The sequence below is a fragment of the Urocitellus parryii genome, chromosome 1, assembly GCF_045843805.1.
Source record: "Urocitellus parryii isolate mUroPar1 chromosome 1, mUroPar1.hap1, whole genome shotgun sequence".
NCBI classification, from domain to species: domain Eukaryota; kingdom Metazoa; phylum Chordata; class Mammalia; order Rodentia; family Sciuridae; genus Urocitellus; species Urocitellus parryii.
In genome coordinates this window covers 55,484,663-55,507,375 of record NC_135531.1, presented here as the reverse complement: position 1 = coordinate 55,507,375, position 22,713 = coordinate 55,484,663, and the positions used below count along the sequence as shown (strand labels likewise).

The 22,713-nt window shown below is 41.5% G+C and overlaps 1 pseudogene; it reads left to right on the top strand.

The window, feature by feature from the left end:
* Positions 1 to 18,407: 18,407 nt before the first annotated feature.
* On the top strand, positions 18,408 to 19,171 carry LOC144249016 (palmitoyltransferase ZDHHC3 pseudogene; annotated as a pseudogene).
* Positions 19,172 to 22,713: the final 3,542 nt, after the last annotated feature.

The following is a 22,713-nucleotide window of genomic DNA, read 5'->3' as shown; positions in this document are numbered from 1 at the left end:
AAGACAGGAAGGGAGTCAGTTTTCCCTGTGAGCCAGAAGATGATCCAAGACCTTATGTGCCACTCTACCCAACTTTGCCAAGACCAATGGGACAACAGACTGTCCCCTGGCCCCCTTGTCCTCAGAGACAACAAATGATGGCCCCCAATACTGGCTATTCCTTCCTCTGTGATGTTCTCAGAGCCAAAGGCTTTCTAGGACCAAAGACTCTTTCACCTCCCAAGATTAAGGTGGGAGATTTGTCCCAAGATTAGAGCCACAACTCAGATGAGAACTCCCCAGATGCCCCTGCAAGGGACTAGAGGACCTGCCCATATTGACCAGAGGGAAATACCCGAGGGAGACAAAGAAGTTTTGTGTGCCAGCCTTTCTCCTCCACTGTGCTCATAAGCTGGAAAAATTATACTCCCTCCTACATGGAGAAACTCTGGACCATGACTGATCTGATGCAGTCCATTATCCAGACCTAGGATGGGGCCCCAACAAAGAAGATCTAAAAATAAAGAGATGTCAAGAAACCCTCATAGAAAGTCTAAAAGAATAGGGAAAAAAAGAATAAAACATACTGTCTGAGCCCAAGAGTTAGAAGGAATCAGAGCCAGCCCTGAGCCCCAGCCTAAGCCCAGCACATCTGCAGACAATCAGAGCTGAGATAAGCTTCCCTTTGCTCTAGAATCTCCCTCTCACACCCTGGATAGACCTGAACATTTCTCTCTGCCCCACATCTGCCTAAAGCTCCTCTGCCCTATGAAATTGGCAGCAATAATCAAAAGATATGTGCCCAACTGACTCAAAGCTAAATGTCCAGGCCACTGCCGCTGCCGCCCCTCTCCCTGCCCAGAGGCGACCGGGGGAGGAGGGGCACCATACAAACATTGCAGCTGCGGTGCAAGTTTGTCAGTGAAGAAATGCACAGGCACAAGTAACAGGTGATCAATTCAGCCTTTGTGGGACAGGCTCAGAGAGCCATTTGCCAAAAATTACAATCCTAGAGGGCTTTACTGAGAAGTGTGCCAGTGAGCTGATTAAGGTGGCCACCACAGTTTTCGTCAATCGAGATCCAGAGACTCAAAGACAAGCAGACCAGAAAGATAAAGAGGAGCATGGATCTCCTTACAGTGGCCCTCACCACAACCCAGAGGTCACTCAAAGCGGGGGTCTCACTAGAACAAAGCCAATGGTCCAAATTTTTATAAGGAAAAAAAGCGTGGCCAGACAAAAGGAGAAGCCTCCAGTGGCCCCAGCAGGCAAGCACCCACTGCCATGCTCAAATGCTAAGCCTTGAACAGAGAAGGAGTGAATGTTTTCCTCCAGCCTTTGGCCCCAGCCCCTCCTTTCAGTTTCTTCCCACTTGCTTGGAAGTTGATGATTGACGAATATGGCAGGGGTCTCATAGACACACAACTGCATCTGATGCACGGGACCCAGAACCTCAGGAGGGCTCAGCTGCTGCAAGCCTCCAAATGAACCAGGAATATGTTCATGTTAACAGCCGATAGTGGGCCATAGGGTGTTCACTCCAAAAGGACATGCCACCCTGGCTCCAAGCCACATGCTGGGAGCCACCAGCAGGAAGGGCCACAGAGCCCCATGCACCCAGGCATACTGAACAAAAACACAAGCAGGGCAGCTACTATGGACAATTAGAGCAGGCTTCCACATGGCAGGAGGAGAAAGCCACACAGTCAAGGAGCAACACCTAGGTGGGCACAACGTGGCTGCCACACTGGGACCTGCATGGGACCACACCGCTGCCCTCCACCCTTGGCAGACAGCCCACGGCGAGATTGACATAGGTGCCTTTTACCCAAATGATGTCCCAGATCATCAGTCTCTGCTAAGATTTACATTAGATTTAAGAGTTGGAGAATCCTAGCAGCAGACATCCTGCACTGGAAGATAATAAAAAAATCCTGCATCTTAAAGAGCCAGAGGCTCTATATATGCCTCCCTTCCCTAAATGACAGTTCCTCCCAGGTGCTTGAGTACACCATCTTTGCGACAGCACTGGACTCTAACTTAAAAGCCCACATTTATCAAGAAAAAGGTCAAATACCTTGGTTACCATCTGACTCAGCAACAGAACAGAACAACCACTGGGCCTCAAAAGAAACAGGAGATCTGCTAAATTCCAGTCCTTCCAACCTGCCATCAGACTAGAGAATTCTTGAGGGCTACTGGGTTCAGCCATATATGGATCACCAACTTTCAGTTATGACAAAACCCCTCTATGAAGCCACAAAGGGGGAAGAACGAGATCCTCTAATATGGGGGCCAACTAAGCAAAAGGCCTTTGAGAACATTAAACAAGCACTCACCTGTGCACCTGGATTAGGGCTCCCTGACCTCACAAAGCCTTTCTTTCTATATGTCCATGATCGGTCTGGAGTGGCTATGGGAGTTTTGACTCAGATGCTGGGGACATGGCACTGTTCAGTGGCCTGTTTGCCCAAACAGCTGGATTCTGTAGCCCAAGGCTGACCACCTTGTTTATCAGCCCCTGCAGCCACAGCTCTTCTAGTGTTGAAGCTGATAAACTGGCCATGGGACAAGAACTGGTTGTTAGAGTTCCTCATTCAATTTTGACATTGTTAGAATATAAAGGACACTATTAGTTGACTAATGAAAGAATGGTCAAATATCAGGGCATGTTATGTGAAAACTCACATATCCACATAGAGGTCCTCAGAACTCTAAACCCAGCAACTTTGCTACCCATTGGACCTGGAAAACCTGATCACATATGTGTTGAGGTCATGGATGAAGTGTTCTCCAGCAGACCAGACCTAACAGACCAGCCTCTCAAGGACACTGATGCAGAGTACTTCACAGATGGAAGCAGTTTTATAAATGATGAGGTATGTTTTGCTGGATATGCAATGGTCACTCTGGACTCCACTGTCAACCTCTGCCTCAGAAAACTTCAGCACAAAAAGTAAAACTTATTGCTTTGATTCAAGCACCTCAGTTGACAGCAGGAGTCTGTGTGGATATTTACATAGACTCAAAATATGCGTTCGCTACCCTTCATGTTCATAGGGCCTTATGTAGGCTAATTAACTCAGGAGAGGAAAAAAAAGGGAGGGGGGACATGATGTATGGGCAAGAAATTCTTAAACTTTTGGATGCACTGTGGGCTCCCAGGAAGGTTGTGATTATATATTGCCAGGGTCATAAAAAGGGAAACACTGTGGTTTCTCAGGGCAACCAGAGAGCTGACACAGAGGCCAGATTAGCTATCTGCAAGAAAAGGGAAGAAAATCCAGTCCCAGGTTTAAATGCTGCCCTTCTGTCTGGCCGACTAGCTAACAGATTGGGAGCCAACATACTCCCAACATGAAAGTAAGTGATTTAAGACTGAAAAAGAAACTTTTCTCCCAGGTGGATGGTGAAGATTTTCTGATGGCCGGAATAGCCATCCCAGAGATTCTAGCCCCAGCCTTTATCAGACAGTTTTGCAGGAAAACATGTTGGACATACAGCATTTGAGACAGTTCTGAGTCAACATTTCTATGTCCCCTGGCTCACAAGCAACACCTGGATGATCTGCAAACAATGTGAAGTTTGTGCTCACAACAATCCTTGACAGGGGCCAGAGCTCCCACCAAGAACCCAAACTATAGGAGGAGCACCTTTTGAAGAGTTGGAAGTAAACTTCACTGAACTACCATGCTCGTGGGCTATAAGTAACTTTTGGTTTTTGTGTGTTCCCACTCTGATGGGTGGAAGCCTTTCCCACCTGCCCTGAAAGGCTAGGGAGATAACCAGGATGCTTCTCAGGGAAATTATTCCCAGATTTGGTGTCCCAATAATTATTGGCTCAGACAATGGGCCACCTTTTGGGCAGAAGTGATACAATTACTGACCAAGAGTTTAAATATCAGATGAAAGTTACATACTGCCTATAGGCTGCAGAGTTCTGGTAAAGTTCAAAGGATAAAGAGAACTTTAAGGCTCAGTTGGGTAAGCTGTGTCAGAAGACTCTCTTACATTGTGATGAATTTCTCCCTATTACACAGTTGAGGATTAGATCCACTCCCACTAGGAGGACTGGATTCTTTTCTTTTGAGATAATATATGGGAGGTCCCCCCCTCCTATTAGGGGACTACAGGGAGACTTAAGAGAGGTAGGAAAATTAACCCTGAGTCAACAGCTTCAGGTCTTAGGGAAAACTTTACAGGTCTCAACCAATGGGTTAGAGAAAGATTGCCAGTAAGTTTGACCCAGGTCCACAATCCTTCAAGCCTGGAGATTGAGTCTGGGTCAAAGAATGAAATATTAAACCTCCAAACTTCTTTGGAAGGGCCCTTTCACTATTGTTTTATCCACCCCAACTGCAGTAAAGTTCGCAGAGATAGGTCCCTGTTTTCACTACACCAGACTCACGCCTGCAGCTGTGGACTGGGAGTGCTCTCCAGATGCTGCTATGCCCTTGAATCTGACCATCCCGAAGAAAAAGGAGCACCAGAGAAGCTTGAGGATCAGAAGGACAACAGCCCTGCTCCAGTCACACCGGAAGCTGACTGGTCTATGCATGGCGGAAGCTTGAGGAGACTTCGGCCCTGTTTCAGCCACACAGGAGGGACTGGCTGATCAATGCACAGTGAAAGATAAACTTCCCACCAAGACTAATGAACTATTTTAACCTCTGAGATAGTTCTTATACTGTAATGCATTTCCACTCCTTGCTTCTAGATATATACATAATTCTCTGTTTGGTTTTTGCTACTGGTTTGATAACAGTAACTCCTACTCACTGGTCTCTGGGTAACAAAATTTCACTTATATTTTTTTAAATCTTGCTTATATAAATTTTTTAGGATTTGTTTGGTGTTATTAGTTTGGCTTTGTTAATTTATGCTGTTTAACTTATGCTAACCAAAATGTTAGTCTATTATTTAGTTTGGTTTCTTTTGATAACTTTAAGAGGTTCTGCCCTACTCCTATTCCAACCATTTGGAATGGATCATGTGAACCATTTGTCAAGACAATCCACTAAAACCAAGAGGTGATAAAACATATATTTAGGATCTGTCCTGCCAGAGGAATGCAGTGGATGGGTAACTGTTTGGAAAGGAAAAAGAGGTCCATTGGAAAGAAACTTGATTTAGGAGGTCACCAATCTTGAGGTGAAGGAAACTGGCCACCCCAGAGGAATTTTTGCCACTTTTGCTCCCGACGCTACCTGAGCACAAAATCACTGTTGGAATTATAGAACTCCTATTTACATGTTAAACAGAATTATTCACTTACAAGCTGTACTAGAAATTATTATTAATCAGACTGCCACAGCCTTTGACCTCCTAGCCACACAACAGACCAGATGCGAATGGCTTACTATCAAAACCGCTTGGCATTAGATTACCTACTGGTTGAGGAAAAAGAAATATGTGGAGAGTTCAACAGCTCAGATTGTTACATCCAAACGGATGACAATAGACAAGCAGTTAAAAATACAGCCAACAACACAAGAGAACTTGCACATGTGTTAGTTCATACCTAGAAGGGCATTAAAGTTTGGGTCCCAACATGCTTTGGGGAGATAGTTTTCAACTCTTGGTAGATTTAAAATCTTAACTGGTATAGTGGGTATTCTGCTGTTAACCTGTTTATTGCTCCCCTGTTTGGCTCCACTGTGCATTAAAACTATTGGGTCCACTAAAGAAACTGCTGTTGAAAGGAGGACAACAATTAAGGTTTTGGCATTATATAAAGCTTTTAGCCAAGATAATGGTAATGATGCTCTTAAATTTCAAGGATTAAATTAAGGGGAGCATCATTAAATGGGGGAATTGAAGGGACACCCCCTTTCTCCACAGAAAAGCCCTCTTCACCATGGCTGACTTTAGGACTGTCAGCAAAAGAGTCCATTGTAGATAAACTTCCTATTTTCATGTCACCCTGTTTACTTGGCCACTGGCCAAGAAGATACCAGCACTCCAGGTGCTGGACACCCCCTTATTAGTTTTTCACAAATGTATACAGTATAGTACTTTGAAGAAATGTGCAAACAAGGCCTCTAGCCTTGAGGTGGGCTTCACAGAGATGTCTATGTTTTTAAGATAAGCTACCAACTGGGCTCCATGGTAACAGCTGGCAGGGGGAGGAAAGAAAGGGGAGAAGAAGCTCTCCCCTTCTCAGGTGTTGTCCTTGAAGAGTTAACTTGCCCAGAACAGTGAAAGGAAAAGCTGCTTTTATGTGAACTTCTGCAGACTGTGAACTTCTGAGCCCCTCCCCTTACATGCTGGGTATAAAACTCTGAAACTCCCTGAACTCGGGGTTCAGGGGATTGATTGATTACAGTAAAGGCTATACCCTCTGAACCTGGCTGCAGCCAAATAAAACTGTTTCCTGCTATCTTCGGTGCCTTGCCTTGTTTGTCCCTACAACAGTTGAATACCCCTGAGTTCAATTCCTGGTACCAAAAAAAGAAAAAAAAATTACTTAAAAAAAATCCAAGCCCAGCATATTCTAGATAACACTAATATGCATCTCCAAGAATCTTATTACTTGGTCACCTCGGGTGGGGGAAGGTGCAGGACCAAATCAAAGGGTACCATTTTTTCCCATTATTTTTTTCCATTCTTTAGACAAAGATCAAAGAGAAGAAATCATATATATATTTTTTTTACCTATCCGAGATTTTATTAGCAGGACCATAGCAGCCAGTCGAAGAGGAAAAGGGAGGGGAGAGAGAGAAAGAGAGAAAAAGAGAGAGAGAGGGGAGGGGGGAGGGGAGGGAGGGAGGGAGGGAGAGGGGGGAGGGAGAGAGAGAGAGAGAGGAGAGAAAGAAGAGAGAGAGAGGAGAGAGAGAGGAGAGAGCAAGAAATTATATATTTAAATGCAATTAAATTGTTACATAGAAAAACACCAAAGTGTTTTAAATAACCACAATATCCCATAATTATTCCATTTACACAATGAAATTAAATGTGGAGGGCTGGGGATGTGGCTCAAGCGGTAGCGCGCTCGCCTGGCATGCGTGCGGCCCGGGTTCGATCCTCAGCACCACATACCAACAAAGATGTTGTGTCCGCCGAGAACTAAAAAATAAATATTAAAAATTCTCTCTCTCTCTCTCTCTCTCCTCTCTCACTCTCTCTTTAAAAAAAAAAGAAAAAAAAAGAAATTAAATGTGGATTATTAATTTCATATTAATTTCTTCCCATAATGCCATAACATGGATACATACTCTTCAGATAAATGGCCTTGCTTACAGAGCACCCTGGCAGTCATGGTCATGTCACTGATCACACTATATCCCACCCACCTCTTATCACAGCCTGGGATCTCCCAGGGAAGGCGCTCTGGTTAGGAGTAGGGGTAGGAAGCTGCTCATCACAGCTGAGCACAAGCGTCTAATGCCAATATCACCTGAAGAGTATTGAGACAGAAAGAGGCCACCCATAAGTAGCCAGGGAAAATGTCGAGGTGGAGGGTTGTGTGGGAAGATGGGTAACTCAAACTTCTGAAGCCAGGTGACCCCAGCACAAGGACAATTCCTTAACAGTCCCTTGACATGACCAACCCCAAAAGGAACTTCTTGCACCAACAGACCCTCGCCCTTACCCTTGTGTTAATTAAGGCTTAAAAATCACTTTCTTCCAGGTTTTCTAAAAAGGCAAAATAGAGTTCTAAACCTTATACCCACTAATCATTTATAGGAACTGTCAAGAGCTTTGTAATGTTGTGAACAACCAATAAAAAAAAATAAAATTATAAAAAAAAAAAACAACTCCTAGACAACAGATACCCATTGGCCTCCCTCTCTTTGGACCTTCCCTCTTTGGGAGCTCTGCTTTCTTCCTGATACTCTAATAAATCCTGTGAATTTGCTTTCACCCTTGTGACTGAGGATTTCATTCTTCAAATTTGCATGGCAATGAATCCACCCATCTAACCTCTATGTTATAGTATCAGGTACAAAATGTGGACCATGAGAAACTTTGGACAATGTTTTGGTTCCTTAGATATCTAATACTGTAAATAAGTTACTAAACCTGTCCCTGGAATTTTGAAAATATAGATTTTATTTACTTATTTGTTGTTTATTATTATCATTATTATTGCTATTATTATTATCATTATTTGTGTGATGGTATTGGGGATCAAAACCAGGGCCTCCAACATGCTAGCCAAGCACTCTACCACTGAGCTACATCCCAGTACTTTTTATTTTGAGACAGTGTCTCGCTAAATTGCCAAGCCTAGTCTAGGATTTTTTATTCTCCTGCTCAATCTCCCTAGCAGCTAGAATTACAGGTGGGTGCCACTATAATGCACAGACACTGAATTCTTTATTGCCCTTCTGGTCAAATTGTGTTTGATGCTATTTCCTCATATTATCATTTGATCTCAACAAAGAAGATTTAAGAAAATTTTGTCCTTGTCACAGTGGCAATCCCATTTCCCCATTTGGCAACCAACATGGACTGAATATTACATAGGCCTTGAGATTCTTTTCCAAGGATACGCATGCATGTTACATGTTCATTTATAATACATACAAATGAACACTACTCTGCCTCTGTTGGGGTATAAATGCATAATCATAGCTTACTTTTCTATAAGTTTTTGTTATTTTAGAATAATTTATGAAGTGCTTTATATTTGGTCATTCCATTAACTTGAGAGTTATTAGGAATTATTAATGGAATGTTTTTTGTAGCAATCCTATAAGAAGAGGAGGAGAAAGCTAGGCAAATTTAGCTGGGCACATGGTGCATGCTTTTAATCCCAGTGACTTGGAAGGCTGAGACAAGAGGATTAAAAATTCCAGGCCAGCCTCAGCAATTTAGTGATGCCCAAAGCAACTAAATGAGACCTTGACTCAAAATAAAACATAAAAAGAGCTGGGGATAAAATCCAATGGTAAGCACCACTGGATTAAATCCTCAGTTGAGAGAGAGAGAGAGAGAGAGAAGAGAGAAGAGAGAAGAGAGAAGAGAAAAGAGAGAAGAGAGGAGAGACAGACACTGACTCTGAGGTTCAGGTTTTTTGTTTTTTGTTTTGTTTTGTTTTTTTCTTTTTGACCTAACAGTTCTGCTAACCATCCAAATGATTCCAAAAGTATATTTTTATCTCCAAGTCCAAATTTTTACTTAAAATATAATTCAGTTTACATGAGTGATATACACATTTTATGAAACCATTTGTTGTGTAGATAAAACTTTAATAATCAATTAACACATACAAATTAATTCCTCATGCATCACCTTCATTTTCTGGTTCAAGAGGATGGTGGTGGTGGTGGTGATGATGATGATGATGATGATGATGGCAGAAGCAAGGATGATGATGAAGCCTGATTTAGTCAACAGCACGGTCTCTGGCCAGGAACCAAGTTGCTTGCCTGTCATTCCAACTACTATGGAGGCTGAGTTTGAGGTCAGACTGGGCATTTTACAGAGGCTCTGTTTCAAAATAAAAAAGCCTGCTGCTGTAGCTCAGTGACTCAGTGTCCCTGGGTTCAATCCCAATGCCATATAGGGTGTGTGGGAATCACAGTTAGTGGAAGTGGATTGTTTGAATTTGAATTACTGGCTCTTACTGCCTGTGTTGTCCTAAGTTACTTAATCTCTGGACTTCAATTTCCTTGTCTATGAGACGTGATGATGATGATAATGATGATAATGATAGTACCTGTCTCACAGGACTGTTATGAGGATCAAATGGATTAATATCCGTACAATTTTAAAATAGTGCTTAGCACATAACTTTTTGCTAAGTTAAAACAGTGCCTAGCATGTAGCAAGCACAATGTAAATATTTATTAAAAACAATGATAATTAATATTCACCACAAGCACACCATGTGCCAGATTCCAAATTTAGTACTTTGAACACATTGCTTTTCATTCTCCCAGGATGCTATATGAAGTGCTATTATTTAATCTCCAGCTTATAGATGAGTCAACCTGAAACCCAGAGTGCTTAAGTAATTTGTCCAAAGTGGCACAGCTAGTATATAGCAGAATTGAGGTTGAGTTAACCTGTCTTTATCTAGAAGTTATTTTACTACCCATCACATTTCCCTGTTGCATCTAAGCCATTTTACTAATTGATTAAGTTGATTCTGTACAATTTGGGATCTTCTATAACCCTAATGAGTGGCATAAATATTCAACTTTGTCATTCTCTTCTAATTTTTCCTATTGAGATAAACCTTAATTTATTCCATGTCTTTTTTATATTCAGATATACAAATTTTTTGAGACAGTGTCCTCCTATGTTGTCCAAACTGTCCTTAAACTCTTGATCCTCTTGCCTCAGTTCTCCATGTAGCCGGATTTCAGGCATGCACTGATATGCGCAGCTTAGATATATTTAATGGCTGTATTTAATAAGCATATGATGACAAAGACTTGTTAGGCTTACAAACATTCTGTCTCTACTTTTAAGGATATTATATCAATAATTTAATCTATCTGGTAACTGATTATTTATTCATATGACTTTAGATTGAATCCTCCTAAATTAAAGCAAGGCCAGGAGCATGTGTGTGTGTGTGTGTGTGTGTGTGTGTGTGTGTGTGTGTGAATATATTTTTTTCATCTATCCAGGGATTGACTCAGGATTGCTTAACCACTGATTCATATCCATAGCCCTTTTTATGTTATTTTGAGACAGAGTCTCCCTAAATTGCTGAGAGCCTTGCTAAGTTGCTAAGGCTGACTTCAAACTTTCAATCCTCTTGCCTCAGCCTCCTGAGTAGCTGGAATGGCAGACCTGTGCCATCTCACCTGGAAAAATCCATATATTTCCAGAAACACTGGGGTCATTATGAGGCTCTTGAAATGTCACAAAGGTAAACAGGGCATTCCAATACTTGGGATTTTTTTCCTTTTGCTGGGCATTGAACCCAGGACCTTGTGAACGGTAGGCAAGTGCTCTATACCCCTAGCTCCTTTCTTACATTTGTAAATGTTTTTAATTATTATAAGAGAGATTTCAATAAATATTTCTTCATCTCAGGGAGAAAAGAGAAGGAGAAAAGAAGTCTCCTATAGAGTCAAGGTACATTTATTTAGCAACCCTCCCCCAAGTAGAGGTGTTGAATGCTCCCTTACCCCTGCTCCATTGGGACACAGTCTAGACCACATTAGTCATTTTTCCCTCTTGGGGTTCCTGGTGGTGTTGTGTGCACTGGGTACTGAAGTGGACAGACAGTGTTGGTTAGCCAATTGTTAGGGGTAGATGACAGATGAATGACATCCTCAAGGACCCCAGGGAGAGCAGTTATCATGTCCTGGTATGGGCAGTGGAGAATTTTCTTGAATGAAAGCAGAATTGCAGGTGATGGTTCAGTTCCCAAAAAATTCCTGGGCCAAATAATCCTCACAGATGTGTTTTCTCTGATATGTTTGCTTTCGCTTTCTCTCTCTCTCTCTCTCTCTCTCTCTCTCTCTCTCTCTCTCTCCCCCCACCCCCACCCCCGTCCTCGGAGGGCAGGGGGAGGATTAGACCTGGGTATGCTTTACCACTGAGCCAAATTCCCCATTCTTTTAATTTTTTTTTTTTTTGAGACAGGGTTTTGCTAAATTACTAAGGGTATCACTAACTTGCCATCTTCCTGCCTAGGCCTCCTGAGCTACTGGGATTGCAAGTTTGAACCACAGCTTCCAGCTACTCTTTTCCTTCTCCTTCTTCATCTTCTTCGTGGTTCTGGGAATTGAACCCATGGACATTCTGTTATGGAGCTACACACCCAATCCTTTTATTTATTTATTTTTTAACATTCTGAGGTAGAATCTTCCTAATTTGCCTGGACTGGCCTTCAATTTGGGATCCTCCTACCTTAGTCCCAAGTAGCTGATATTACAAGCATGCCATCACTGTGCTCTATCTACTTGAGCAACTTTTCCTTGCTGCCAACCCAGTCACAGATTCCACTTCCTCTTTCCCTCATCCTTGTATATCCTGTTGATCTTAGAAAAAAATGCTTGCTTTTTTTTTCCCTTTCTAGACTTCCCTAGAATTCTTCTTTCTCTTCTTCAAACCTAGTCTTTATTCCTTCATGATAGAGTGAAGTACATTAAACTCAGAACCCATTCCTTCCCTTGTCTTTGAGAAAGGGGAGAAATTAACCATCAGACCTTTCTAAGGTAGGGGAAAATCATTCTGTATTAATTGTTTTTCTTATGATGGTTATAACGATATATAGCATAAAATTATTTTTATTGCATTTTATGTTACTATATTTGAATATTGTTAAATTACAAATGCTACAATATTGTTATTGTCTCAACAATATTGTTACATAATGATTTATAATATAAATTGTTATATTTTAATGTTGTTAGTTTTAGAACATAAGTTTAATATAAATATAAATATTACTTTTATATATTGTTATATTATAGCAAATGAATAATTAACTACACAGATAGATAAATGAATGGATGAAAGGTATGTTGATGATGAAATGACTATATAATCTTTAATTAGTTACACAAGATACTGGACTCCTCAATTCATTAAAAAAAAAAAATCCTATGAAGTTGAGCCTTTTTATCACTGTCCCTCTAGCCACCTAAGAACTAGAGCAGTTGTATCACTGTCAGACTCTTAACTGAAAGTAAAGCTGAGTAAAATACAGTTTTCTAGTGCAGGTAGGACAGTAGTCCCTGAAGTTCCTTCTAGCCCTGACTTTCTGCAATCATTCATTTTTAAGATATTTTACTTCAAGAGTATGGCCACTATAGGAAACTGTTAATGGCTTCTTCTTGGGATGGGTGACTTAGTCTTCATTGCACAAAGATGGGGAGGTTTCTGAAAACAAAAATGTTAGATCAGATATCTGGGGGAGAGTTTCACGGTGCATCTTCATCCACTGAGGGAAAGTTCACAAAAAACACTGGTCAAATGTGGCTTTCTACAATCATCAATAGGGAGTCAACTCTCTTTGAATCCCAGCCCTACTGCTTGCTTGCATTAATGATTTAAGAGCCTTTATTGCTCAGTGTTTAATCTTTAATATTGGGGTAATAAAGGCGCTTTCTTCATAAGGTTTTTGTCAAGATTAAATGCTTAAATACGTTGAAAAGCCCAAGAACCATGCACATATTGATAGTTTCTTCTAAGCAAATAAACCACACCAGGTCCTCTATCCTCTTAATGGGCATTTGCCAGGGACTAGAAGGGAGTTCTCCTTCAAAGAATAGCCTGACAGTTACAAGAAACAGCCCCCTGGAAGACATCCTGCCTGGGAGACACCCTGCAGCCATCTATCTCCATGAGACATCCTGCGGCCATCTGTCTTCCTGAAACATCCTGCGCTATCTCACCTTGTGAAGACATCCAGCAACTGCCAATAAGAGAGCTTCCCCCATCCCCAGCACATAAATACCCCTGTGTGAACAATAAAAGTTTGCAGCTTGATCAGAACTCCTGTCTTGCTGTCACCCTTCGTGTCTCTTGTCCTTTCATTCCTCCCCATCTAGGTTGCTGCCCACGTTGATGTGTCCTGCCGGTCGGGACAGGCATTTGCTTTGTGGCCTGGAGGGTTTGAACTGACTCAACAATGCCGTTTCATCCGAGGACATTAGTGAGGAAGTTGGGGTTAGTTAGGGTGGTTGTCTGGACTGAGAAGCTGAGAAAGTTATGGTAACACTTGATGGATTTTCATCAGGTCTTACCTGTTCCCTTATCCCTCTCCTTACAGCTGACTCCTGTCAGGATGCTCTGTATTTATTACTCCAGGACCAATGCTGACCTGGGCAAAAGGAACTTGAACCAGCTCTTATCTGACATGCGGTTCATGAATGAGCCATCTCACAAATAGCCTGTTCTGACGATCCATGCTTGTGCTCTGTTCCCCATGTCTGTGATCTTCCCAGAGCTTGGTTATTCCATCCCAGCTCCTGCCTCACCCTGTTCCTATCCCCTACTCCTACTCCTAGTTTTCCTAAATACTTATTGGGTCACTAGGTCTCTACTACTCATGGCTGATTCCCCAAATTCCTCCTGCCTCCATGCCTGAAACTCTTGAGCACTTTGCTTATAGGTTGTATGTCACTATGACCATCCTGTCTTCTGGATACTTTCCTACTCCTATAAGCCTAACTACTCTGCCTCATCTGTGGACTACCTTGTCTGCCTATGACATTGAACTTTCTCCTACTGTTTAAAAGCAGTGTGTCTTCTTCACCCCCAGCTGCTTCCTGGTACTGTTGCTTCTTTTAAGTGGATAGGATAGAGTTGCTATGTGTTCACCAAAACTTATTTCTGCTACCTCTTGAGTGTACAATTAGACTACATTTTCCAACCTTCCTTACAGTTAGGTTTGGTCATGTCACTGAAGTTCAACTGAAGGAATGTGGGCAGAAGTGATGTCCTTCCTTCATGTGACTCCACACATTCTCTTTCTTCCCCTATGGATTGTCTAGATACAGTGTTGTGTAACAGGGGACTCCAAGGCCGTACAGAAGACAGAGCCAGGATGTAAGGAGCCTGGTTGTCTGAAGACCACAGGCAAGGCTGCCTACTGACTAGGAATTTTTACACTGAGCTTTATGTGAATGAGAAATAAACTTTTATTTTGCTTAGCCACTTTTAATATTTTTTTAATATTCTATATAATTGAATGTTATCCTACTTTATACTGTGGGCCTGCCTAAATCCAATCCTCAGCTATTCTCTAGTTTTCCCGTCCAGTTTTACTATAACTCTCCAGACAGACCTGACTCGATTCTCTTCCAAAGAGAAATACTTCAAATGCACATCTTTGATTTCATGATCCTCAAGCTTTAACTGACATGGTTGTTTCCAATTTTTCTATATGCTTTAAACAACCTTACAAGTGTAAATCTTAGACCCCTTTGGAAACCTATAGGTGATCTCTTAAAAAAAAAAAAAAGAAATCTGTACACAAATACATGTTCAAATCACCTGAGAGTTCAAAGATACCTTAAGTCTACAGAGCTCATGCTCTAGGTGTAAATAATGACAAGAATCAGTTTTATACCAGTTCTCTCCCACTGGGTTGCTCTGTCTTCCATATTGGATAAAAGCATTCACTAACTTGGTTGTAAATGTGCTCATAATGGCAATTTAATCTCTCTGGTCCTTCATTTTACCATTTATGTTGCCTTTTTGTTCCCCTACTGGGAATGTAGTTTGTGTTCAGTGGTGGAGTGTTTGCCTAACACTTGTTAGGCTCTGGGTTTGATCACTAGCGCATGCACACTCACACACACACACACACACACACACACACACACACACACACACTTTTCCAGGGCTGGGGTTATAGCTCAATGGTAGAGTGCTTGCCTAGCACGTGTGAGGCACTGGGGTCGATCCTCAGTACCACATCAAAATAAATAAATAAAGGTATCATGTCCATCTACAACTAAAAAAAAAACTATTTAAAAGAAAAAAAGTTTCCAGATTTCTCCTAACAGAAAATTTTCCTTTCTTGCTGTTTGAACAGGAAAATAATGTTGCCTAAGCTTGTCTGCAAGGCAGAATCTTCATGAAAGAAAAATACATATTTAGTGGACAGGATTTATTTGCAGGCAGTTTGTGTGGAGAAAGAAGCTCCTATTATAGGGTAATCATATGAAATTATATCTGAATATACTCTTCTGTGCGCAGTGAAATATTAAAGAAAAGAGACACACCTTTTATGTTCAAATAAGCAGGTTGAATGGCCTTTGTTTGAATGAGTCATTTGTAATGATTAGCATCCATTTTTCTCTTTACATTTGAAAGTTTTTCCTTTGTATGTTAAGATAAACTACATTAAGAAAGAAGACTCACATATATGAAGAGGAAATCTGGTAGACAAAAAGAAGGCTTGATAGAGGGTTTGAACACATAATGAAAATCAAAGTCTCTAAACTGGACTCTGGGCCTTGCTCCTGGTAACTGCTGTGCATTCAATCCCTCTGCAGTTGAAAAATGGAAAACAGGAAGTATCTTGGGTTTGGGGAAAAGCTTTAATGTCAACACTAAGACATAAAGTTGGACTAGACCAAGGGAACCATGACCTTTGTAACTACAAGGTTTATCAGATACTGGGGGTTCCCATTAAGAAGACAGGCTCCCCCTGCTGATTCCCCTCCCCTGCTCAGGTTTGCAAGCAACTGTGTACTGTATTAATGGCTCTATGTGATCAAGCTGGCCACAGACGCAGGCCAAGTCAGTGGCCACCTGTGTGTCATTTGTGGGAGAGCAAAAGCCCATTTGATTGAAGATACTGCTCTCTACTGAAATGGCCACCCTTATGAACCTTTTTCTTTCATGCTTTAAATAGTACATTGAACTAAACAAGGAATTAATACCTCATTGTTTAATAGGTTCAAACACTAGGCAATGAACTAACTTACACATAGGTAGGTAATTTGGCCACATATAGTATAGCTAATCATTATGTATGACATGATATCAGCTATTTTCTTTTGACATCACTCATTTTTTTTAATCTTTTTATATCATTCTGAGCTGGTCCTAGGAAAAAAAGAAGGATGTACACAAAATTTTTTTTTGGCAGTGGGGATTGAACCCAGGGTTGCTTAACACTGAGCTACATCCCCAGCTCAGCCCTTTTTATTTTTTTAATTTGGCAGGTAAGTTTTAAATATAGGAGAGGGTCGTGAGTAAAATTAAAAGTATGAGATGCTGAAAAAGAGATCCAGATGAATGTTCATTAAAGCTACAGGCAACAAGGTACAAATGAAAATCTAACTCACCAAAAGTTCATAGAAGTAAACAAAACAAAACAAAAAGCTTGTTATGGAGTTGGGATGTTGTCAAAGACAATCTTAGGTTGGGCATGGTAGTGTACTCCTGTAATGTTAGGAATTCAGGAGGCTGAGGTAGGAGTATTGCAAGTACAAGGCCAGCATCTGCATATTAGCAAGGCCCTAAGCAAGAAGAAGACCCAACCCTGTCTCAAATTAAAAAAATAAAAAGGGCTGAGCTGGGGATGTTGCTCAGTGTTAAAGCAATCCTGGGTTCAATCCCCACTGCCAAAAGAAATTTGTGTACATCCTTCCTTTTTCCTAGGACCAGCTCAGAATGATATAAAAAGATTAAAAAAACAAGTGATGTCAAAAGAAAATAGCTAATTGTTTTGATATATTAAATGGTGATGCATTTTTTTTGAAATGGCTTCACCTCTACAGAATTTATTCATCAATTCATTAAAATAAGGCAGCCAATTTGCAAGAGTTGATAAAATAGTAGCTCTGCCTCGCAATCATTTCAGAGAAAAACCAATCCTCTACCTATCTCATCCAGTCTCATGAACACGGGCTTCCACAATGCTTCCGTCTCCTGGCCTTTCCTGTGAAGAACTACTGTAGCATCAAGGGCCTCTTTAGGGGACATGGAAATGCCAACCCTAGGGTAAAAGTGAGAAGGAGTGAGGCTGGTGTAATCTTCTATAAGACTGAAGATTTAAAAAGCAAAACAAAAACAAACCATAAAACGTATTGCTAAAATCAACAGACATAAAGAAAATGTGTGTCTTTATTGTTAATTTAGATTAAAATTAATGTTTGAAATTTAGTGGGGGCTGGGGATGTGGCTCAAGCGGTAGCGCGCTCGCCTGGCATGCGTGCGGCCTGGGTTCGATCCTCAACACCACATACACACAAAAATGTTGTGTCTGCCGAGAACTAAAAAAAATAAATATTAAAAAAAAATTCTCTCTCTCTTAAAAAAAAAAAGAAAAGAAAAAGAAATTTAGTATGATCCTTACAATGTTTTACAAATGTCCCATGAGTTAAAACATTTAAACCTACCTCCACTTTACATCTGGGGAAACTGAGGCACAAAGAAGGAAAATGCAGAGTTGGAGAGGAGTGGAGCCAGGATCCAGACCTCAGTGATCCCACAGTGGAGCTTGAGCTGTTCATCACGGCAGTACCATGCTGTAGAATGTCCCTAGAACAAAGTAGGAAGCCCTGCCTTCTCGGAGGGTTCCCACCAGCAGGGCAGTGACAGTAAAAGCAGTCTGATCTTTACTCTTTTGTCAAAACACACATTCAGAGTGAGTTTAGGGCACTTGTCTGACAATATTCTAACAAATGAATCCCAAATCCAACTTCTCAGAATGGCCAAATGTGAGGCTTCATTTTATGTGTGAACTTGGCTAGGCCATGGTGCCCAAATTCATTGGGATATTGTAAGGACAGTTATTTTTAGAGGAGTTTAATATTTGAATCAACTAACTTTGAATAATGCAGGTTACGCTCCATGATGGGACTTATCTAATCAGTTAATAGCTTAAGAAGTAGGGGTAGCTAGAGATCTCTTGAGGAAAAGTTTTCCTCTTGGTTCTGTTACTCTAGAAAAACATGACTAACATCAAATACTATTAATTTTCTTTTTCTTTTTGTGGTCTGAAAGCCTTGTCCTTGTACTTAGCCATAATCTGTGGTAAGCAAAGCTGTCAGAGTTTGTGGTCCTCTTTGTCATGCTGATTCCATCCAGAGACTATGTATACAGCATCATCAATGGAATTGTATTCAACCTGCTGGCCTTCTTGGCCCTGGCCTCCCACTGCCGGGCCATGCTGACGGACCCCGGGGAAGTGCCCAAAGGAAATGCCACTAAAGAATTTATCGAGAGTTTACAGTTGAAGCCTGGGCAGGTGGTATACAAGTGTCCCAAATGCTGCAGCATCAAGCCCGACAGAGCCCACCACTGCAGTGTTTGTAAGCGGTGCATTCGCAAGATGGAGCACCACTGCCCTTGGGTCAATAATTGTGTCGGCGAGAACAACCAGAAGTACTTCGTCCTGTTTACAATGTACATAGCTCTCATTTCCTTGCACGCCCTCATCATGGTGGGATTCCACTTCCTGCACTGCTTTGAAGAAGATTGGACAAAGTGCAGCTCCTTCTCACCGCCCACCACGGTGATCCTCCTCATCCTGCTGTGCTTTGAGGCGCTGCTCTTCCTCATTTTCACGTCAGTGATGTTTGGGACCCAAGTGCACTCCATCTGCACGGATGAGACGGGAATAGAACAATTGAAAAAGGAAGAGAGAAGATGGGCTAAAGAAACAAAATGGATGAACATGAAAGCAGTTTTGGGCCACCCCTTCTCTCTAGGCTGGGCCAGCCCCTTTGCCACGCCAGATCAAGGGAAGGCAAACCCGTACCAGTATGTGGTCTGAAGGACCCCTGACCAGCATTGCCACTCAGACACAAACCACATCACAGCACTATCATCCGATCTGTTCTCATGAATGTTTAGACCGAAAAGCAAATCAACTACTCTAAAACTTTTTTTATGCTCAAGTAAAATGGCTGAACATTGCAGAGAAAAAAAAATCCCCATGTTTTATTTTTTAAAAATCATCCTTTTTGATTTTGTGATGACCGAAGCTGCTCTTCTTTTTCCTTTTAAAATCACTTCTCTGGCCTCTGGTTTCCTCTCTGCTATCTGTCTGGCATGACTAACGTGGAGGGTGCTGTCTCCAGGCCGTGTCCACTTCTACTAATTGAGTGAGACATGATGCTGTGCGTGGATGGACTGGCCTGGTAGGAAAGCCAGGAGGGCCCTGGCCTCCCACTGCCCAGGAGGCAGTGGCAGGAGCCCATGGGACTTAAAACTCACTGAAGATGGATATTTGCCCCTTGAGGCCTGAGAAGGGCAGGATCAGGGCTGGAGCCTTCAGAAGGGCCGGTGGCTCAGCAGCCTCCTCCCCCAAGTGGACACGGTTTGCCTCCTCATTCACAAAATTAGTTATTCTGCCTAGTACTTTATGGGTCTGGGGTGTGTAGAATAATTTTGGTGGGGAAGGGGAGAGAGTTGAAGGGGTCTAATTTGTATTCTAAATCAGCAGTTTTATCCCTCTGATGATTTCAGAAGAAAATGAAGGAAAGGAGTTTTTCCATTTCAAAATGCCCTGTACAATCAAAGGGGTGGGGGGCCATGCAGTTTCAGGCAAGCTACTATGTTACAACTTTGTCACAACTACTTCCTCCCTGACCGCCCCATCTCCCTCCCTTCCCTGGCGAGATGTCAATTAAGCAGTGTTGATTCCGGGTGGAACACATGTGCCCCACCATCAAGCCCTTCTCATTTTGTAAATCTCTAACATGGGTCCACTTTCTGCTATTTAAGAGCCATGGAATGTGTGCGTACCCATGTCTTATTTTAACCTAGGAGACTGTTGTCCTGGCATGGGGCTAACCATGACCTGGGACAACATTTTTAAAGTTGACAGAAGAATGTCCACTCACTGGACTGAGCAGGGGCCAGCCTTCCCATGGGAGGCACTTCCCCCACTGGGTCTCATTTGAAAGAGGTGGTGACAAGCTAGAGGAAGGACCAAGAGTGGTGGGGAGAGGTGAGGAGATAGGGAGTGCCCTCAGACACAAAAATAACCAATCTGAATCCTGACCATCTGTGAATTCCTACACACTGATTTGTTTTTTAAGCAATTGTCACAAATCTCCCTTTTTAGCTTTTGCTTGGGGTGGGGGCGGGGGATAAGATTTATTCAGTCTAGGCCTGGGTAGGGAGAAAGTTAATCTAGCCATGTGATTTTTCAGAAAAGTCAGTGGAACATGCTGCCTCTTTTAATTCTGTCAGTGCTTCCACATGGAAACAATGCAATAAAACTTTTCCAAAACCAAAAAAAAAAAAAAAAAAAACCAATTCAACTGACTCACAGGAGGACTGAAGGGCAAATTATTGGATGCCATTAGACTCCCCAGCCCTTCCCCATATCCCTTTAGTCCCCTCACCTGAGAACCAACTCTTCAGGATGGCAAGAGTCATAATATCTCTGAAGCAAAAGTCCAGTACAAAAATGGTTGAGAAATTATGTGCCATTTTTAGAAAAAACATAGAAGAAACAGCCACCAATTAATGGGGAAACTGTCCCTGTAACATATGCTCTGAATATATCCCTTGCTGCTCTGCCACTGCAACTGATTTTTAAAATGGACATGTTTCTTTCCCTTCCTCTCTCCCTGCTCTTCCCTAATCTCTCTTGCTCCCTAATCTAGAAACAATATTACCTTTCTTCCCCCATTATGCAGAGAGTTTTCTGTCCTTGAGTACACATCCACCATAGGAACAAAGTAATCCAGGCTTTGGGGATGGTACCAGAAGATCTCAAATAGCTATCTCCCAAACAAGTGAATTACAACTCCAACAGAGAACACTTGGAATGTAGCCTTTGAATCACCTCTTTAAAAGCCCCCTGTTCCTGCTGATGGGTAGAATCACAGCCTTTGGGACAGCAATAAACCTTCTTTTTCCTTTTTCTCAAAATCATGTCCTTGTTATTGGATTGGCATCAGGGAGAAAGACTTTCAGTAATATAAATTCTGAGTGATATTCTATTTATAGCCTATGATAATTAAATGTTTTTCACTTAAGTTTCCTGGTTAACAAAGGTTTTCTGTCTGTCATCAAATCTCAAGTGAAAGGCTTTTAGCTTGTTCATTTCTTTTCAATTAAACCAATTTGGAAGTCTCAGAGCAATGTCTTTAATTGGAAAGTGCTCCCTCATGCATAAATGAACAATGTGTCACCCAGGTCATTGATGAGAACCCTCAGAATGAGCAGGAAATTCTATGGTGGTGCTCTATTAAGGTTTGCAGAAACATCTGAAATATTGATCCATAACAAGAGTAGAACATTGTGGGGGGAAGAAAGTCAGAAGATGAATTTTGTTTTAAATATAAGAAACGAAGAAAAGAGTCATTAAAATAAAAAGCACTATGGATGGGTTCAGTGACAGGTCAATGAGAAAGTCAGTTGTGAAAGAAAAGTGAGAACAGGATGGAGGAGACATTCAGGCACTGACATTCAGTGATGGTATTAGGTCTTTTATTTCCCTCATTATGTAACAGAGGTTCACTTGATGCTTTGACTACATCCCTTGTGGCTTTGAAACTTACATTTTTTTTTCTCAATATTCTTTTCCCTAAATTCTCCCTGATCTTCTGTCCCCTAAACTTCTCCTCCCTGATCTTCTCCTTTATGATCTCTCCCTAATCTCATTTCTCTGAATCACTTCTATAAAAGCCCCCTGTTCCTGGGGATGGTTAGAATTACAGCTTTTGCGACAGGAGTCCTCTGTGTTTCTCTTTTGCTAGCCAAGCAATAAATCTTTTTTTTTTTTCCTCAAAACTGCCCTCATTAATGACTGGCATGGGGACAAAGGACCTAGCTTTTGGCAACAATTATAGAAGATGAATATTCTAGATGTATATTCTCAGAAATTTTGCTGAACTTTAAATTGTTTCTCTTAAAAATCACAATCTTAAAAAAATGAAAACCATGATGAAATTATGAAGAACTGACCACTTATTAATTGAACCAATGTAGGCAAACAAATTTCATAAGTAATTCAGGGTAACCCCTCCTAGGCCTGACATCTTACATCTTTTTTATTTTTTAGTTGTTGATAGACCTTTATTTACTTATATGTGGTGCTGAGAATCAAACCCAGTGCCTCACAATGCCAGGCAAGTGCGCTACGGCTGCGCCTCAGCCCCAGCTCCTACATCTTATTTTTTATTTAATTCCATTTATTTATTTTCAAGCCATACTAGGGATTGTAATCTACCACTGAGTTACATTCCAACCTTTTTTATTTATTTTGAGACAGGATCTCATTCAAGTTGCCCAGGCTGGCCTTGAATTTGTGATCCTTTTGCCTCAGCCTCCTGAGTCACTGGGATTATAGGTGTAGGCTAGTGTGCCTTCCCTGCTTTTATTTTACTTTTTATCTTAACA